General features: G+C 36.0%; 1 protein-coding gene across 1 annotated transcript in view; it reads right to left on the bottom strand.

Moving 5' to 3' along the window:
• MGAT4C (MGAT4 family member C) overlaps positions 1-16,804 on the bottom strand; it is a 57,442-nt gene that overhangs the window by 27,922 nt on the left and 12,716 nt on the right. Inside the window, exon 2 of the mRNA XM_072401221.1 lies at positions 70-137. The gene's annotated coding sequence lies outside the window, so the exon portion shown is untranslated. The remainder of the gene's footprint in view (positions 1-69; positions 138-16,804) is intronic.

Consider the following 16,804-nt stretch of genomic DNA (forward strand, 5'->3'; position numbering starts at 1 on the left):
TTGAATATCAGAACATGTATTACAATGTATTACGTACTTAATGTGGGCAGTTTTTTTATCTTATCTTACCTTTGTTGTAAGTTGAGTGTTCTCTCAGGTACTCAGCAATAGTATTTCATTATACACAGCCATTCAACCTACAATACAAAAACTGAATTACCATAAAGTGGTAAAATGATAAAAAACAATGCTATATTTTGACATTTACAGTCACTAAATATTTACAGCTTACCACAGTTAAATAAACCTACACTCAAAGGTAAAAGTAAAGCTAAATTCCCAGTCTACCTTCAATGGATAAATAAAAGAGTAATAGAAGGATAAAAAAAATTTACCCTATATGGTGAAGATCCTTCTTCATGTCTTTTCCAGTGCAGTTCATACAATTAAAAATTTAACCACCTGCTCACTTAATCTCTGATTAACAAAATCGGCTAATTGTTTTCTTCAGCATATATCACTTGATCATATGACTGGTCTTTTAGGTATAAGTGCAACACTTTGAAGAACCTGGAGCAGGAATTTTCCAAGAAGGGTAAGTATTTTAAGTTATATTGCCACCTTTGTTTCTTTTTTATTCTCAGCAAGAATGTTAGCTTTATGATAATACTGAGCATATTCCTTGAATACACATTCTTAAAGGCCAGTAGAAACACTACAGCTTTATATATTTTTGAACCTTAAACATTTGGAGGCACTTTTTAAAAAACAGATTGGACCCTCATGGCAATGTCAGGCTCCCTATGCTTTGTTTGACAGCAGTTTCCTTAACTCCCCTACAAATGCCAAGTATTTAAGCAGAAAATGTATCTCTCATAGTTGTCATAAGGGTCTCATATAGGGTCTGATTTATTAAAGCTTTCCAACACTAGAGAGGATACACTTGTATCAGTGGAGCTAGGTAATCCAGCAAACCTGGAATGGATTTCTTAAAAGTAATTAGCTATCTGTTAGCAAATGCTTTCAGTCCTGGACCAGATCCATTCCAGTTTTGCTGTTTCAACCAGCTATCCTCTCCAGTCTTGGAAAGCTTTAACAAATCAGGCCCACTAAGTTCAATCTGAACGTTTACCTTTCTCTACAATATAAAAAAGATAGCTTCAAATAGCTATAAATAAAAATGGACCAAAAAAAAATCTGCTTAAGGACTATGCTTTATATTTTTTTTACTGTTTACCTGTAGTTAGCATTGTGAAATCCAAGCAAATGAAATGCAGACGTCTAATGTTTGGTTAGTTTTCAGCAGTGAAAGGTATTTGCAAGGAATCAGAATTTAAATGAACAAGAACAAAGAGAAGGAATAATACATCCAAGCATTAGGACGCAAACAGAATTTAATTTACAGAAACACTGCTCAGAGATTGACACAATTTTATTACAGAGATAATTAAGGGGCAAAGGCAAAGGCAGCTGAAGTAACAGATATGTAATGTAAAGTAACCAGTCCCCTCATTTACATATTGCAATTAGGATTGTATATTGGATAGATACGAACATTAGATAGGAAAACAGAGTGTTATTTGGAGAACTTGAAAACATTTTCCTCTACAGAACAGACTCAGCTGCATGATCAAGGAGATAAGCTAAAAAGTAGGAACTATAGCCTTCCAGTAAAAAATATCTGCCCTAAAACTTAATTGTAAATACATCTACACTTAGTGTTCTTCTGGAACCCCTGAAAAGTCTCACATATATCTGTGGATTATGCCAGTGAAATCCACTCATGTAACATTATTTTATAAAGTGGCAACACAGCTGCATTATGCAGCCCTTTACAAATTCTTCAGTCATGTCACTAGCTGTCCCTCAAAGGGGATCACAATGTAATGTCCCCACCATAGTCATATGTTTTTAATACAGTCTATGGTCAATTTTAGTGGGAAAGCCAATTAACCTAATTGCATGTTTTTGGAATGTGGGAGGAAACCGGAGTACGTGGAGGAAACCCACAAAAACACGGGGAGAACCTGCAAACTCCATGCAGATGGTATCCTGGCTGAGATTCCAAACTGGAATATAGCTCTGCAAAGGCCAGAGTGCTAATCTCTGAATCACCATGCTGCCACCACAGCTGTTTTTAGAAGGAAGGCAGCAATATCTGCCAACTCTCTTTTAGCAAATGTTTACTTTAACAAAGATCTAAATACTGTCACCAAAAGTGTAAGATTTAACATTTGGATATCATTTGCAGATTCCATTACAAGAATTCTTGGTGGTGCTGCCCTGAGGGTCATTGTTCAGACCTTTCCTATAACAAGGTAACAGCTATTTCCCATTTCTGCTCCTAAATTTCCTACCTGCCATGTAGAGACTGCAATTTGTTGTAATTTTTTAAAAGTCAGTCTAAAACAATTACAGGCAGTCAATAATGGAAGAACTACATGCAGACAGTAAAAGTGTAAGAGATGCTGGTGAAGCCCTGCAGCAGATAAAAAATGATGAAAAAAATTAAACATGTTTATGAAAAAAGTGCTTTTAGCAAACTAAATGTCTAGAGAGATTAAGAACTTTAAAATTTATCTCCAGGCAAACTATTATCCACATCTCCCACAACACCCTTCCACCAATCCATTGATCGCTGGTATAAACAAAAAAAAATAAAAAAAAAAACTTTCAACCAATTTTTTCCCACCTAAAGTCACAGTTACATGACACTTGCTTTTTATCTTCTTGTTTACAATGCAAGGGTAATTTTTGGTTTCCAAATTTCTGCCTGGTTGTCCAGCTCCAAAGAACTCTTCAGCATCTACGTATTGCAAGGGAAACATAAATCAGAGTTTCTGTATGTAAGAGATGGTGCTGCCAAACAACCCGATAGGTGGATGTGGGTTAGTATATTTTTCCTCAAAAGATAAAGAAAATTGAAACCCTATGGGATGGTTTAGAGGGGGGTTGGAGCTAGAACTGGGTATAACATTTTTTCTGACAGTGCTCCTCTATTAAATTATTTGTGGTAGACAAGATGATCCATAAAGCATGTCATATGTGTGTTAAGTGAGGGTGAAAGAGTCCTTGAATTCATTTTTGTCCTTCCTGACAAATATAATGCACACCTTAAAAGTGCTACGGGACATGACAAATCTGATTGATTAGCTGTTACTGAATGGGAAGAATGAATATCCCATATTCCCTGGCTTGTTGCCATACTGCATTATGGACTCATTGAATGCTTTGCTCTGCTAGTACACGTTCTGGAGCATGTGGCAAAGAGTTCTATCTGTGTGTTTAGTGCAGAATATTTACTTGCTGCACGGGTTCTGGTTAAGAACTAAAATGTTCTCTCCGTTTCTTTTGTCCTCTACACCGCCCCCTCCACTTTCTTTGTTACTTTGCTCATCTCCCCTTTGATTTATCTTTTAGTAAACTGTAAATTGTAAACCCGAATTCAAGTTTTGTTTGTGATTCTGAATTATCAACTGCTCACATTAATACATAGCATTAAATGTTAAACAACACAAATAATTACATTTTCTAACATACCACAACACTTATGAACTACTATTTACCATATATACAACAAAGAAAAAAATACTTTATTAGCATCTGCCAAACAACCGTAGCAACAAATCAATGTGTGTCCTTACTCTGCTGTGACCAGCACCTTGACAGTTTATATAGAAGTTCCTACATACTATGCACACTACCAGTGTATTTCTTTAGTGTAAAATACCTGCATAATTCACTATATTCTCCCTTGATGCCTTGAGGCTGTGTACATATGGGTGTTTTCAAATGTGAGTTTTGGTATGTACTGAATTCAGCATTCAGCACACAAGGCAAGTTTCAATAAATCCTAAATTTAAAAGTAGAATATGCAGAATTGAGTCTCCACCAAAGCCTACTCAGACCAACAGTGGAATTTATAAAAATTTAGTAGAGGATATTTTATGAAAATATGGCTTGGTAGGTTATGTCTGCCAGACCTTACTGTCTAGCAGTAATTGTGAGCAGCTTCCAAAACTCCCCCAAAAATCCTCCTAGCATGTATACAGTAAACAATAATGTTTCAATACATTCAATACATTCCCCTGTAGGTATACTTGCACACCTGTGAGCCTAATTACTCAATGATATATTGAACAGGCAATATAAGGTTGGCTCCCCTATGCGAAAACACAAAGGAGAATGCCAGGTTTACTAAACAAAAGCCACCTGACTAAATATTATTTGTAGGAATTATTTGTAGCTATATTGATTGTTTCAATTCCGGCGCGTTTCACTCATAGGGCGATGACCTCAGGGAACAGTTAAAGCATTCCTTATGAATTTGTTTCAGAATTACTAGGATGACTAGATCAGGGCAGTGATGAATGTGAGGCAGTCTGTAAGCCCTGAAAAAACATTATATTACCTTTACCATAAAAGTAGGAGTAACACACAGAAGCATGCGTAATATGTTGGCACTGTATATAATAATAATAATGCAGATCTAAAAGATCCAATACCCAAACACAACTGAAGTAACTTGGTACATGAAGTGCACTGTAGAAAGGAATGCAAAAACCTGTACATTGGGGAGACAAAACAACTTCTGAAGAAAGAATGGAATAAAACAGAAGTGCAAATTCTACAGAAAAAGACTCTGTAGCCTTAAACCAAACCTTAAAGAAAAGGTACATTCTTTTTAGTATAGTTCGGTACACATTTTGGACAGAGAAGACAACTGTCCTTGAGGCCATATACATAAAGCTAGAACAACATCCTTGAACTGGAGTAGGGGTCTTCATCACCATTTGTGGATTCCCCAGATACTCATACAATGGATGTCTCTTACTATGCTCCTATAACTATCCACAAAACAATACTAAGGGGAGATAATATATTGCAGCAATTCCTACCTTTTTTCAAAAAAATGACCCAGAGTTCAAAGCAGCTGTATGTTCAGCTGGGGGACACTGGCAACTACTTCTCCAAGCGCAAAAAGGCTTATATATAAGTGTTACCCAAGCCCAGAGACTGAAGACAAGGGTGCCCACTTTAAGGGTGCTATTTAACTTAATACTGGAATCTTTAGTACTTATGAGAATCCTTCCCTAAGCTACATGTAATTGTGATTTATGACCAAGAGGTTCGCTTGGCATTTTTTGCTGATGATATTATTTATCTCTGACCCCTCCAACAATATATAGCTACAATTCAAAATGTATTTCTCTCATATAGTGAGGTATAAGGCTTGCAGCTAAACTTTAGTAAAAGTGAAATATTACCGTCAACACTTCCTAATTCAAGACAATGGATCAAGAACATTTGCTATAGCGAAAGTTAATCTTACCTTTCTAGGGGTTCAGATAGTGAAACGACTTTCCACCACACATCATTTAAACTACCCCCTTCTGATCTAGAACAATTTAAACTGCTTATGAAAGAACACTTGTCTTTGTCTTTCTTTGGTGGGTGTCATTTGGTTAAAATGATGTAATTCTAAAAGCTATTACATCCCTTACAGACCTTTCCCCTTTTAATAAAACACAAAGACTTGAATACTGTTAATAAGGATTACAAGATTTTTATAGCACAGAAAAAGCATATTTCACTGCCAAAGCTATACTTACCTAAAGCAGAGTGAGGGATGAACTTTCCCAGTATTCGACTTTACAGTCTTGAGAGTCTTTCTAGGCATATTAGGTAAATGTTCCAGTTATATTCTCCAACAAACAATTATTGCCCCATGGGGCCTTAAAGTTATACTCCTTTCCTTTTTCTTTTCATCAGTTTTTTCCCTGTAGACTTTTAAGTGCAGTACCTGTCAGATTGACACACCCACCCTGGTGGGTTCCCTCCATTTTAGTTCCCACCTTGAGCACTGTTTTCAAGGGGGATATGTTAGAAGCAGTACAGACTGATGACAAATTTTTAGCATGTTTTTTCATCTAAAACGGCATGGATTGAAAGATCCTTTCCAACGACAAAAATTGCAAGTGTGTACGCAGCTTAAGACTATTGAAACTGATTGGCATTGTTTTAAAATGTGGGAGGCACTCTGCAAAGTAAAGTTTGCACAGAGCAGCAGTAGGAAGCAGCTAACACCTGGATGAACAATAGTATTAGAGTAAGGTATATGATAGGCAAAAGGGAACAGCATATTTACAGGAATGGGCTTTCAAAGCAATTTAACCTGTAAGAAAATATAAAATCAGTACCATGTTCAGTTCTCTAATAATAATTCAAAATATATATTCACCCTTGCATTGATATTTAAATCAGCTATTTCCAATATCATATTTCAGTACAGTGACAAAGGGACAAACATAAGCACACCTCGAAGATTAGCATATATGAGGAATTTAATAAAGGAGATAAGTGCATCTTCCTCTCTGAAACTCAATTTATGAATACAGATTTTTGGTCTCCCTCCTAAAGGCTGATTAGAATGTTCAGAGCAATGAATACCTGTAAAAAATCTAGGATTAACATTAAAATTCAAAAGATGCTATCATCAAAAAGTAGCGCTTTTTTTTTTCTTTTAACCAAGAGCAGATTGTGGATTTAGAAATTCTTTTTGTTTTAAATCAGGTTTTTTTCCTAGAAAACAGATACATATATTTTTTTTAGGAAGACAATGATAGCGCTAAATATGAGCACTTATATGTTTTTATGCTTCATTCCCATAGGTGTATTTTTTTTTATATTATATTGGTTTATACTGTAAACTCACCGGGACCTGTAGGCATGTTTTCCTCACTAGTATCTTTTTCACACAGGGGGACTGGTGGTTCAATCATGTGGTCTATGCCAGGGTCATTTACTTTTTTGTAATATCCCTATGCCTCTGCAGTCATCACAATCCCCTTTAGCATACCACATTTGCAATAAAATATTGTGTGCTGCAGTGTTGCACATTAAAATGCATTGCACTAAAAAACCATGTGGTGTGTTGTGTTGTAGTGCACATGTGTTTTGGATGTGCACTGGGGTGCTACTTACATTAAATAGCACTGCATACTATAGCGCCAACATATGTAATGTGGTTTGGGGTGTCTTGTGGTAATGGGGGTCTTTGGGCCTTGAAATGAGGAGCATGCAGCATTTATGAGCATTTATGGTGCCTGACTTTACCTGTGAGTCTCCTTTTATAACTGAAAATTGACATGATTACTTTACATCCTCTGTTTACTATCTTGGAAAATAATGCATTGTTTCAGTTGTTTAGAAAATGATCCAAGTGTCCTAGACCAACTGTCAACATCAAGTTTGTTAGAAGACATTAGTTCACAACATAATCGTTTTGATGCTATCATGAGAAAAACCTCTAATCTTACCCTGGAACTGATGGATCTTGGCAGACGTATTTATCTAGAGATAATGCCGGTTAGATTTTTTTTCCAATATTGTATTCATCTTTACTGACAAAGCAGAGACAAACAGGGATAATTTAGTGCTCATGAATATTGACTCACAGTAACGGAGAGATAACCAATATGCAATGAATTGTGGCTGCAAATGTTAGGTCTGGCTGTAAGATTCCACTGTGTATAGCAAATTAAAAAGCACCCTGAGCTCCGTCTAGACTGGGGGGGGGGGGGGGGGGGGACTTAACATTTGTCCACCATTTGAGTACCTCTATATGGTGTGGAAAATTTTTTTTTTTATATATATATATATATATATAAATATGTATATATATACAGCTTATCTTACACTTTGTAGCCTTAATAAATTAGCCCTGAGTTGGTCAAAGGAGCACATTTCAACCCCCATATCATCCTAAACAGACCTAATAGAGATAAGGTCAGAACTGCACCTTTTCATCTGTGAGTACTTGGCTACCTTCTGTGTTCATGTGTATTATTTATGCTGGAAATAGTACACTGACATCAAAGCAGTTCAATAAATTAGAATTTAATGAGTCAGAAAATCCTTCCCGTGGGTATACTGTACAGTATATTCATTTGCATACACACGAAGCAAAATTCTAAAAAGACTTTAATGTGAGAAGGTATCATTATGCAAATTATAGTGAAGAAGGAAACACAAAATTGTAAAATTTTCTAAGCTTTAGAAACACACAAAAATGCTTACTAGCCACTTTAATTGGTATATCTGTTTATTCATTGTTTACATAAATATCTAATCAGCCAATCACATGGCATGTCAAATGACCTGGCTACATTTAAACTGTACATCACAATGGGGAATATAGGTAATATATGTGACTTTGAACATGGCATTGTTGTTGGTGCCGTTTTGCTGGTTTAAGCATATTAAAAACCCATGATCTGTTAGGAATTTTATGCACCATCTATTGGGTTTACAGAGAATGGTCCAAAAAAAGGAAAAATGTCTAGTCAGTGTCAAATCAGTACTTCAGGTTAGTGGTGGTGGTTACTTTTGGGTGGTGGTTGGGGATTATTTTTTGGTACACTTTGGGCATTGGGTCCCAACTGAGCAATGTTTAAATGCCACATCCTACCTTACCATCTTTTCTGACCATGTTCATCTCTTTATGACCACAATGTACCTATCTTCTGATGGCTACACCCAGCAGGGTAATGTGCCATGCCAAAAAGCTTGAATCATCTTACTGAATACTGATGGCCTCCACAGTTTTAATCCATTGGCATTTGGTGGCACAAGAAATTCACCTTAGAAGTGGCCAGTTTGTCAGAGTTGAAACTAAAACTGTAAAAATTAACGCATTTTAATAAACTAGGAAAACATATTGGTCAGAATCCTTAGCATAAATGTTATCTTTGTACAATGATTTGAATAAAAACCATGTATGCTTCTGATAAGTTTACTAACTTTATTGTGTATGAAAATATATATTGAGCATAGCAAATGAAGAAAGTATGAAGACAAAGAAAGGGTGGGTATTAAAGTAATGAAAATTGGAATATTCTACAATGTGTACAATTCTAGATGCCCCTGGAGGGTGCAATCCACTAATGAATGTAACTTTTCAGACTGCATGTTATCCTAGAATCTATTCACAATAAAAGCTCAGAAATGGCTGAATTGTTGTACACTGCAAAAATAGAAATGGCAGATTACTGTTAAAGCTTTGCCATTTTAGCACTAAAACTAGTATTTAGAACTATATTATTTCACTCAAATGTGGTATGCATGGCAATTAATTAAAAGGGTCAGGTGGACATGCTCCAAGGCATAACCTTTTTAAATGTATTCAATTCCCTCAGTCACAGTCAGCTTCTTTAATTTGAATAACAGAACTATAAAGCATTCAATTTATACAACACTCTCATATCATAAAAGCCACATAATCAAATTTACATTAACAGATAAAAAACAAAAAACATAGCCTGTATTTTGGTCCCCACCTTCTCTTACTATCAGTAAACCTCAACTGAGTGGAAGACTGAGACACTCTTACTTCACTGGGGGAAAAACATTTCCCCCTATATTCATATAGGGGGAAAAACATTTCCAAAGGAAACCCCAACACATGAGTTTTTCTGGTGGCCCCTGATTCCCGGCTAAAGCTCTGCATTAAAGGATTGGAGACTCTGCACTAAATGAAAGCATTATTAATAAATGGGTAAAGAAACTAAACAGGAAAGGGGCCACAGTAGTGAATAGGGTATTCGGGAATAAAGGTGTTTTGCCCCTAAGGCTGGCATGGTGTGTGGGTGTCAAGTAAAGGGGGGGGTATAACAAGAAGAAGTCTAAAACATGCAATGGAGCACAAATGTTTGCATCTACATTACTACTACCACATTGCAGTACACAGTGCAAAATAAAACAAGTAAAATAAGCAAAAGCAATAATTGATGCTGAAAATATGGGATAGCACACCAGCCATCATTGCACTGCATGATATGACTTTTAAAGGTTTAACACTAGCTTTTCTTTACACTGTTGGGATTGCCTAAAAAGCTGCGGCACAAAAGTGTGGTAAATTAAGTTTTACCAAAAACTGAAATCTGAGTGGACTCCATAAATTATTGTGTGATGCACATTAATATTGGGCCTCTAAACTCTTGTGAGAATGGGTGTAATGCCCCACCCATGAAAAGGGAAAGACCAGCATGAGCTACTAAACTACAGTGTAATAAAACACAGCTGCAAGAGCACTATTACCCAACTACCAGCCTACATGGGAGCTAATTGTTCCCTTTACAAAAAAAAAAAATTACACAAACATGTACTGTATGTGGACCAGGCAAGTTCTAAACTATGGTGTGCATGGTGTGAGGATGGATCATGCTACTTGTCATTTTTGTGGAGACATATGCCTCCAAGAAAAATAAATGTATTTGCTATCCAAGCTGCAGCAGTTTGTATAAATGTACCTGCCATGCATAGTTCAAAAATAAATGATGATTCATAAGACACTGCTGCGAACATCCATGCATATTCCATGAAAAACCAAGCCTTTTCTTTAAAAAAAAAGTCTTAAAATAACTGAGACTCGGAATACGTCTTACATCTCTAGGTAGTACAGGACTTATTATGCATTCATGTGGGTGGAAAGGAATTAATTCTTGTTAGGATCAGCAAAGTCAAACTAGACAAACACAGTCTGTTGACTGACTATGCCTAATCCTTCGGGATCTATGCTCAGCAAGCTAGTGAACGTTATCAGCGATTATCAAAGCCACTGTCAAGAAAATGTGAACTTGTGGTTTTTGTGTCAAGGAGGATCATGCTATACATACAGAGTTGGAGAGGAATAATTAAGCAAAAAGGACCTTTCCAAAGATTATATTTTCAAAAATTTAAATAATTCAGGATTATCTGTTATTACTATGACATGATCGATTGATAAATGTCATGCTTCAAATGATTGGATTCTATAACTAGTGCAGTAATAAGACAAATTATAATATGTAAAAAAATGAATGGTATTTTCAATATAACATTGGAATAAGCATGGGGTGAGTAGCTGGAAATTCTAGAACAGATTTTTTCCTTTTTGATAAGGCTGTGTGAAGATTCTTTAAAAATAAACTGAATTGTTTGTGAGCATTATTTGTTAAACCCCTGCACCATAGTCAAGCTCGGTGAGCATTATTTGTTAAGCCCCTGCACCATAGCCAAGCTTGGTGATCATTATTAGTTAAACCTGTGCACCATAGCCAAGCTCGGTGATCATTATTAGTTAAACCCGTGCACCATAGTCAAGCTCGGTGAGCATTATTTGTTAAACCCGTGCACCATAGCCAAGCTCGGTGATCATTATTAGTTAAACCCGTGCACCATAGCCAAGCTCGGTGATCATTATTAGTTAAACCCGTTTAGTTAAACCAGTGCACGATAGCCAAGCTCGGTGAGCATTATTTGTTAAACTTCTGCACCATAGCCAAGCTCGGTGATCATTATTAGTTAAACCTGTGCATCATAGCCAAGCTCGGTGATCATTATTAGTTAAACCAGTGCACGATAGGCAAGCTCGGTGATCATTATTTGTTTAACCCCTGCACCATAGCCAAGCTCTGTGAGCATTATTTGTAATGATTGGGCTATGTAGCATGTTCCTTGAGGGCTACGCTAAGTCCATCTGTAGAAGTCTGTATGTGTGTGCAAGCAGACACTACCTGTTCCCTTTCCACAGGAAGAAAAAAAAAAAAACAATAAACAGGGGTTTGGACTCACATATACTAGACAAGATGTAAATTATGATATGCCAGAAACCTCTGGCACAATGTTAAGTGAGGATGCAGAAATCTGCTCCTGTAATTTTTGTTAAGATCTTCTCCCTTTCAAGAAAAGTGAATTTGCATGCCTTAATCCTAGATTCTGTACATATGTGAAAAAACTTTTGTTAACAGCAAAGATTAAAGCAAACCATGACTTCAGTCACACCAGAAAAACAACCTATTTTCTTTCACCCTACTCGCACCCTACTTTCACCCTTTTGTTTCCTATTCTAGCTTTTCATTTATGTTTATTCATTGAAAATTTAAATCTTTTTCTGTTACTTTGTACTGAAATAGAAGATAAAATAGAGAAAGGTAGGGAAATGCCTGGCCTGGATACTATAATCTGCACTTTTTTAATGTCAAAAAGTAACATTCTCTGGTTGTATAAACCAGCAATTAGGTTAGGTCTGAATGGTTACAGAGAGAGGAAGGAAGCAGATTTAATTAGCAATCTTCTTAAACATTTCTATTTTATGGGAAACCTTATTGTATGACAGCTTACTAAAGACAGAAAACAAAAAGTTAAGCTTTTAGCAAATGTTCTAAAACTAAATAAAATGCTTAAAAAACATGGTTTTAGGGCATTTTTAACAGACTGATTAAACATGCCCATTAAAGAAGAAAGATCTCTATCATTAACCCTCTATTGTATAATTAAGCTGATGGGAGCAAGGTGTTCCTGGCCCACTTAGCTGACCGCCCTATAAATTTAAAGGAAAATGACCACCCCTGAAACTCTACTGGCCACTATGTAAAAGTCTGTGTCCTAACTGTATTACATTTACTAATAGATTTGCAACATTTTCACCCCATTCCAATATGCTGTTGTCCATCCAACTGTGATTACAATGGTCAAAAATGGTCAAAATGGTCAATAAATGCTTCTATAAATCTAGCCATTGGCAGCCATGCATGCCTCTGTTATACAGTTTATCCAGTACAATTTACAGTTGTATAATTTACATGTGTGAAATATTGACCCAATAATGTGTACTTATCACTGAGAGAGTATGGAAGTTGCCATTGCTGAACTGTATAGTTGTCTGGATGTAAAGCTGGTTATTAGGTGTTCCATGAACACAATGTAACAATGTGACAATCACTGTAGACCCGAGCTGTATCATTGGGTCAGTCATTCGAAGGTAATAAAGGCAGAGGATCAGAACACCAATTTAGGCAGGCTGTATTTTTTAGAATCTGATAAGCAATTGCAGTTTACATAATATCCAAATGATAGGTCCTCTTTAATGTTAGAGAGATAAGAGTTGATACATTTTTTATACTAGATGCACGAGAAGATATTTGCTGTTAAAGAAAGTTGTTCTGTTCTTTTTAACTGCATCTGTCAGGGACAAAGGTTATAAGAAAATCTTCTGTTTGTTAAATTCAATTTGGCAACTGGGCTAATTTAATTATTTTTATTTTTCCAATCCCTCTGCCCACAAATCCCTAGGAAATTTTTTGAGCACCTGGTTGTATTCATGTTGAGAATACATTAGGCTGTTCTGAAAGCAATATGGGTTCTCATACAACACCAATATAGGTATAGTAAATAAAGAAATTATGGAATTTATAAATGCTGCATGCACAATGTGATGAAAAGAGAGCTACTGTTACAATAAAAGGACTAAACAATCATATCTCCGTGGTTTTCTTATTACATAAACACTCTTATGGATGCAATACCTTACTCTGATCTTTTTCTCTGGGTAGATGCCTGGCAATAAATCCACTAAATGGTTTCCTGTTTTTCAGGTATTCCACAGGCTCACTTTCTGAGCCTAAACACAATTCTAATGAATTTGTAATGTATTGTATTATCAAAATACCTGAATTTGAGGTATGAGCCTCCTGCAGTCCATGTGCTTAATAATGGCAAGTGAAAAAGGGAATTGTAGGTTTGGATTGGAAAGGCATTAAATAAAGAAAAAAATTGTGAACAGGCATGCCCCTTTTCGCAAAAAAAGATGTGCTTGATTGCAATTTTTAAAATAAATGTGCCTGTCCTTTCTTCATCATGGATGCTTCCATTTTCACCAGGTCTTTCTGCAGGTTCAGAGTCCTCTGCCATCTTGATTGGCCAGGCTGCAATGAGTTGGAATTAATTTATACCCGACACAGCTCAGTGTACTTTACAAAAAAGATTAAGAACAGACAGGTTCTGCAATAAATAATCTGCCTGCCTGCATGTTTTATTAAGATCCACATATATGTGTAGCTGTTTCTTCATAAGCAAGGTGCAAGTTTATTCTTAGTTTGCTGAATCCTTAAAGACAAATTGTAATTTGAAACTAACCTTTAAACTCTAATGTTTTACAACAAATGTTATTTTTAACATCACAGGTGCTCTTCACCTGCTTTTTGCTTCAGATTCTAAACGTAACAAATTGATTCTAAATATAACATTTTTTTAACAACTATTACATTTTAGAAAAAGTCAGCAGTGTAACCCCCATTGTTGTTTGCTTTGCTTTAATGCAAGCCATATATATTCCAGAAACATAAGAAATATGATACATTTTATTGATATCGCATATGTTGCATGGAAAAAAAATATTGTGTCCTATAAAAATGATGAGTGTTGGCATGTTTGTGAATTGGTCCACTTTCTGACAGCACAAACAGGAGGCAATAATAAACTTTTTATTGTGTAAGTTGCCAGTTATTTGATTCTGCTCAGATTGATTTACATTACATAGGTACACATTTCATATCAATCTATATAACATCATAATATACAGAACAAAATGCATTATACATTGAATGTATGTACCAGTGACATTTTTGTGTCTCTTGAATGTAAAAGCTTGGGAATCTTTTATCGCTGAGTGTTGAAAATTTTCCATAGATGTTTATAGACCTGACCTTGTGGACGGATGCAGAGACAATTTTTATGGGATGCCTTTTAAAAGAAAAAATGCAGCTCTGATAACCAGGCTCGTATTCCTTCATATTTCTCTCCGGGATATGAATTTTGTTTGTCATGTTATTGTGATATGGTTGTACATGAGCCCAGAATGTGCATCTGTAAATATCTTTGTAGACGGGCCTGGAATATTTAAGACATTGTTTGTTTTACGTCATTAATTCACAATTACCTTGTGGCAAATATATTACAAAAGCAGGTAACAGTGTAAAATACTTTTTCAGATTGCTTGTGCCAGAAGCAATTTGCATTTCTATTAAGAAAATAAGTTGTGATTTGCCATGCTTTAGAGAAATTTCCCATGGTTTTTCACTAGCAATAGTACCGTGGGGTAAGATAAAATAAAGGTTGGTGTATGTTTAGAATTCAGCAGATTACTGAACTGGGATTTTTGCAAAGCAGCTTCTACTTTATTTTTATTTCATATGAATTGATTGGAAATGTGGTTATGTTTTAAAAAAGACACATTCATAGGATATTTTTAAGCATTTGCCTATTTAATTAAAATCCCAAAAATTATAGGTTCTTTTTTTATGGATTGGTTGGACCTGAGAGGGTGAATCACCTTCTCTATAGAAAACTTAAAAAAAAAGTCTTGATAGATGTACTTTATAGACTAACTCCTGGAAAACACAAAAACTTTTTAGTGGTTCTATCATTGCACTGCTTGTTATACTGTATATTCCCTTTTGCCTATAGGGCAGTAAAACATTTTAAATTACTTTTATCCCTTGCTTCCATGTGCTCCTCTTTTCTATTTGACGCTCCATGCAGTTGCAGATGCTGACATAATTACTTTCTCCCCCTACTCCCCCTACATCATCACTTCCCCCCTATACTATCTATATATTGACTTGAGCAGGATCGTTCGTCGTTCGTTTACCAACGATAATTATTGGAAGTGTGTACGTAGCTTAAGTGATCCCTGGGGCACTAGACGTTAATTACCTCTGGTGCCCGGTGCATGATGCAGCCCTGGAAATCCTCCTGTTCTGCGAGAGCTCGACCTCTCGGCGAATCAGAAGGCCATTCTCACTTACATTTTTGGTAACTGAGAAAGGCCCATATCGCCGCAAGATCGAACTTAATATTCTCGCTCGCTCATGCCTATAGTCTACCCCTTATTTATGGTGTAGTGTATTCTTAATGGCCACTGTTCTACTATTATTCACTATCTAACCTAGCTGATTGCATACTTAGAACTTTTCAGCTGCCTCAGAACTGTACCCCTAAAGCACATTAAATGTCTCTTGAATTTAGTTTTTACAGTTTACAGTATAGGTAATAAGAAGTATGATTCAATATGTACATGTTATACAAGCAATTTGAACAACATATTTAATACATTATAATTGGATTAATTACATCACAATTATCTCTGTCATGTGCACACAAAAAATACTACTGATTCCCTTTTTAGGTCAGTCCAGTTTACATGCCACTGAGCTGTCACATGTCAAAAGAATCTGCATGCATTCTAAGCAGCACAGAGAATACAATAAAGCCTGCAGCAGTGACACTGTTCAAGAATGCAGAATAAGAACAGCTTTGAAAGCTGCATTACAATGTTTAAACCTGATCTTGTTAACAAGGGATTTCTACATATAATTAACAAAGCCCTGCCTAAAAGCTTAATAATAGGTATGGTTTGAGCATCAATAAACTGGGTCTTCACTTATGAATTTTAATCTCATACATAAGTTTAATAACCTCTGCAAGTAGTTTGTACATTTAATGTAAATCAACACTACAGACCACAGTAGTCCAGTCTAAAATTTCAGCAGAATGGCTGACGAGAACATAATTTTCATCTTGACCATCCTCATAGGTTCCCAACCTTTTTTTGGGTCAGAGTTATTCAATAGGCACCCCCTTACTATACTATATATTGAAAAAACAAGGAGAGATTTTTTTAAAAATTGTTTTATTAGATATTAACAATATTGGTATATTACTGAAAGTTTCATTAAAAGAATATGTGTATTAAAATTATATAATAAAATATAAAAAATGAATGTAATATTATTAGTGGGATGAGCTTGGTGGCAAGTGTCCAGCTATGTATACCAGGCACCCCACCGGCCACTCAGTCCCTCGCACAGCAGCTTCTGCAGATTTGACTCCAGGCGGCAGTGAGCGGTACTGAGCGCCTCCCCATAAGCAGGGTTCCATGGCATGAGGAAGGGGTAACCGCAGTATCACCTCACCGCCAGTCAGTCTGAACGCAGCCTTAAGTTTGGTGAGCGGGCAAATTTATAATTGAGGCACCACAGCACAC

This window comes from Pyxicephalus adspersus, chromosome 2 (genome assembly GCF_032062135.1).
Source record: "Pyxicephalus adspersus chromosome 2, UCB_Pads_2.0, whole genome shotgun sequence".
In the NCBI taxonomy this organism is placed as follows: domain Eukaryota; kingdom Metazoa; phylum Chordata; class Amphibia; order Anura; family Pyxicephalidae; genus Pyxicephalus; species Pyxicephalus adspersus.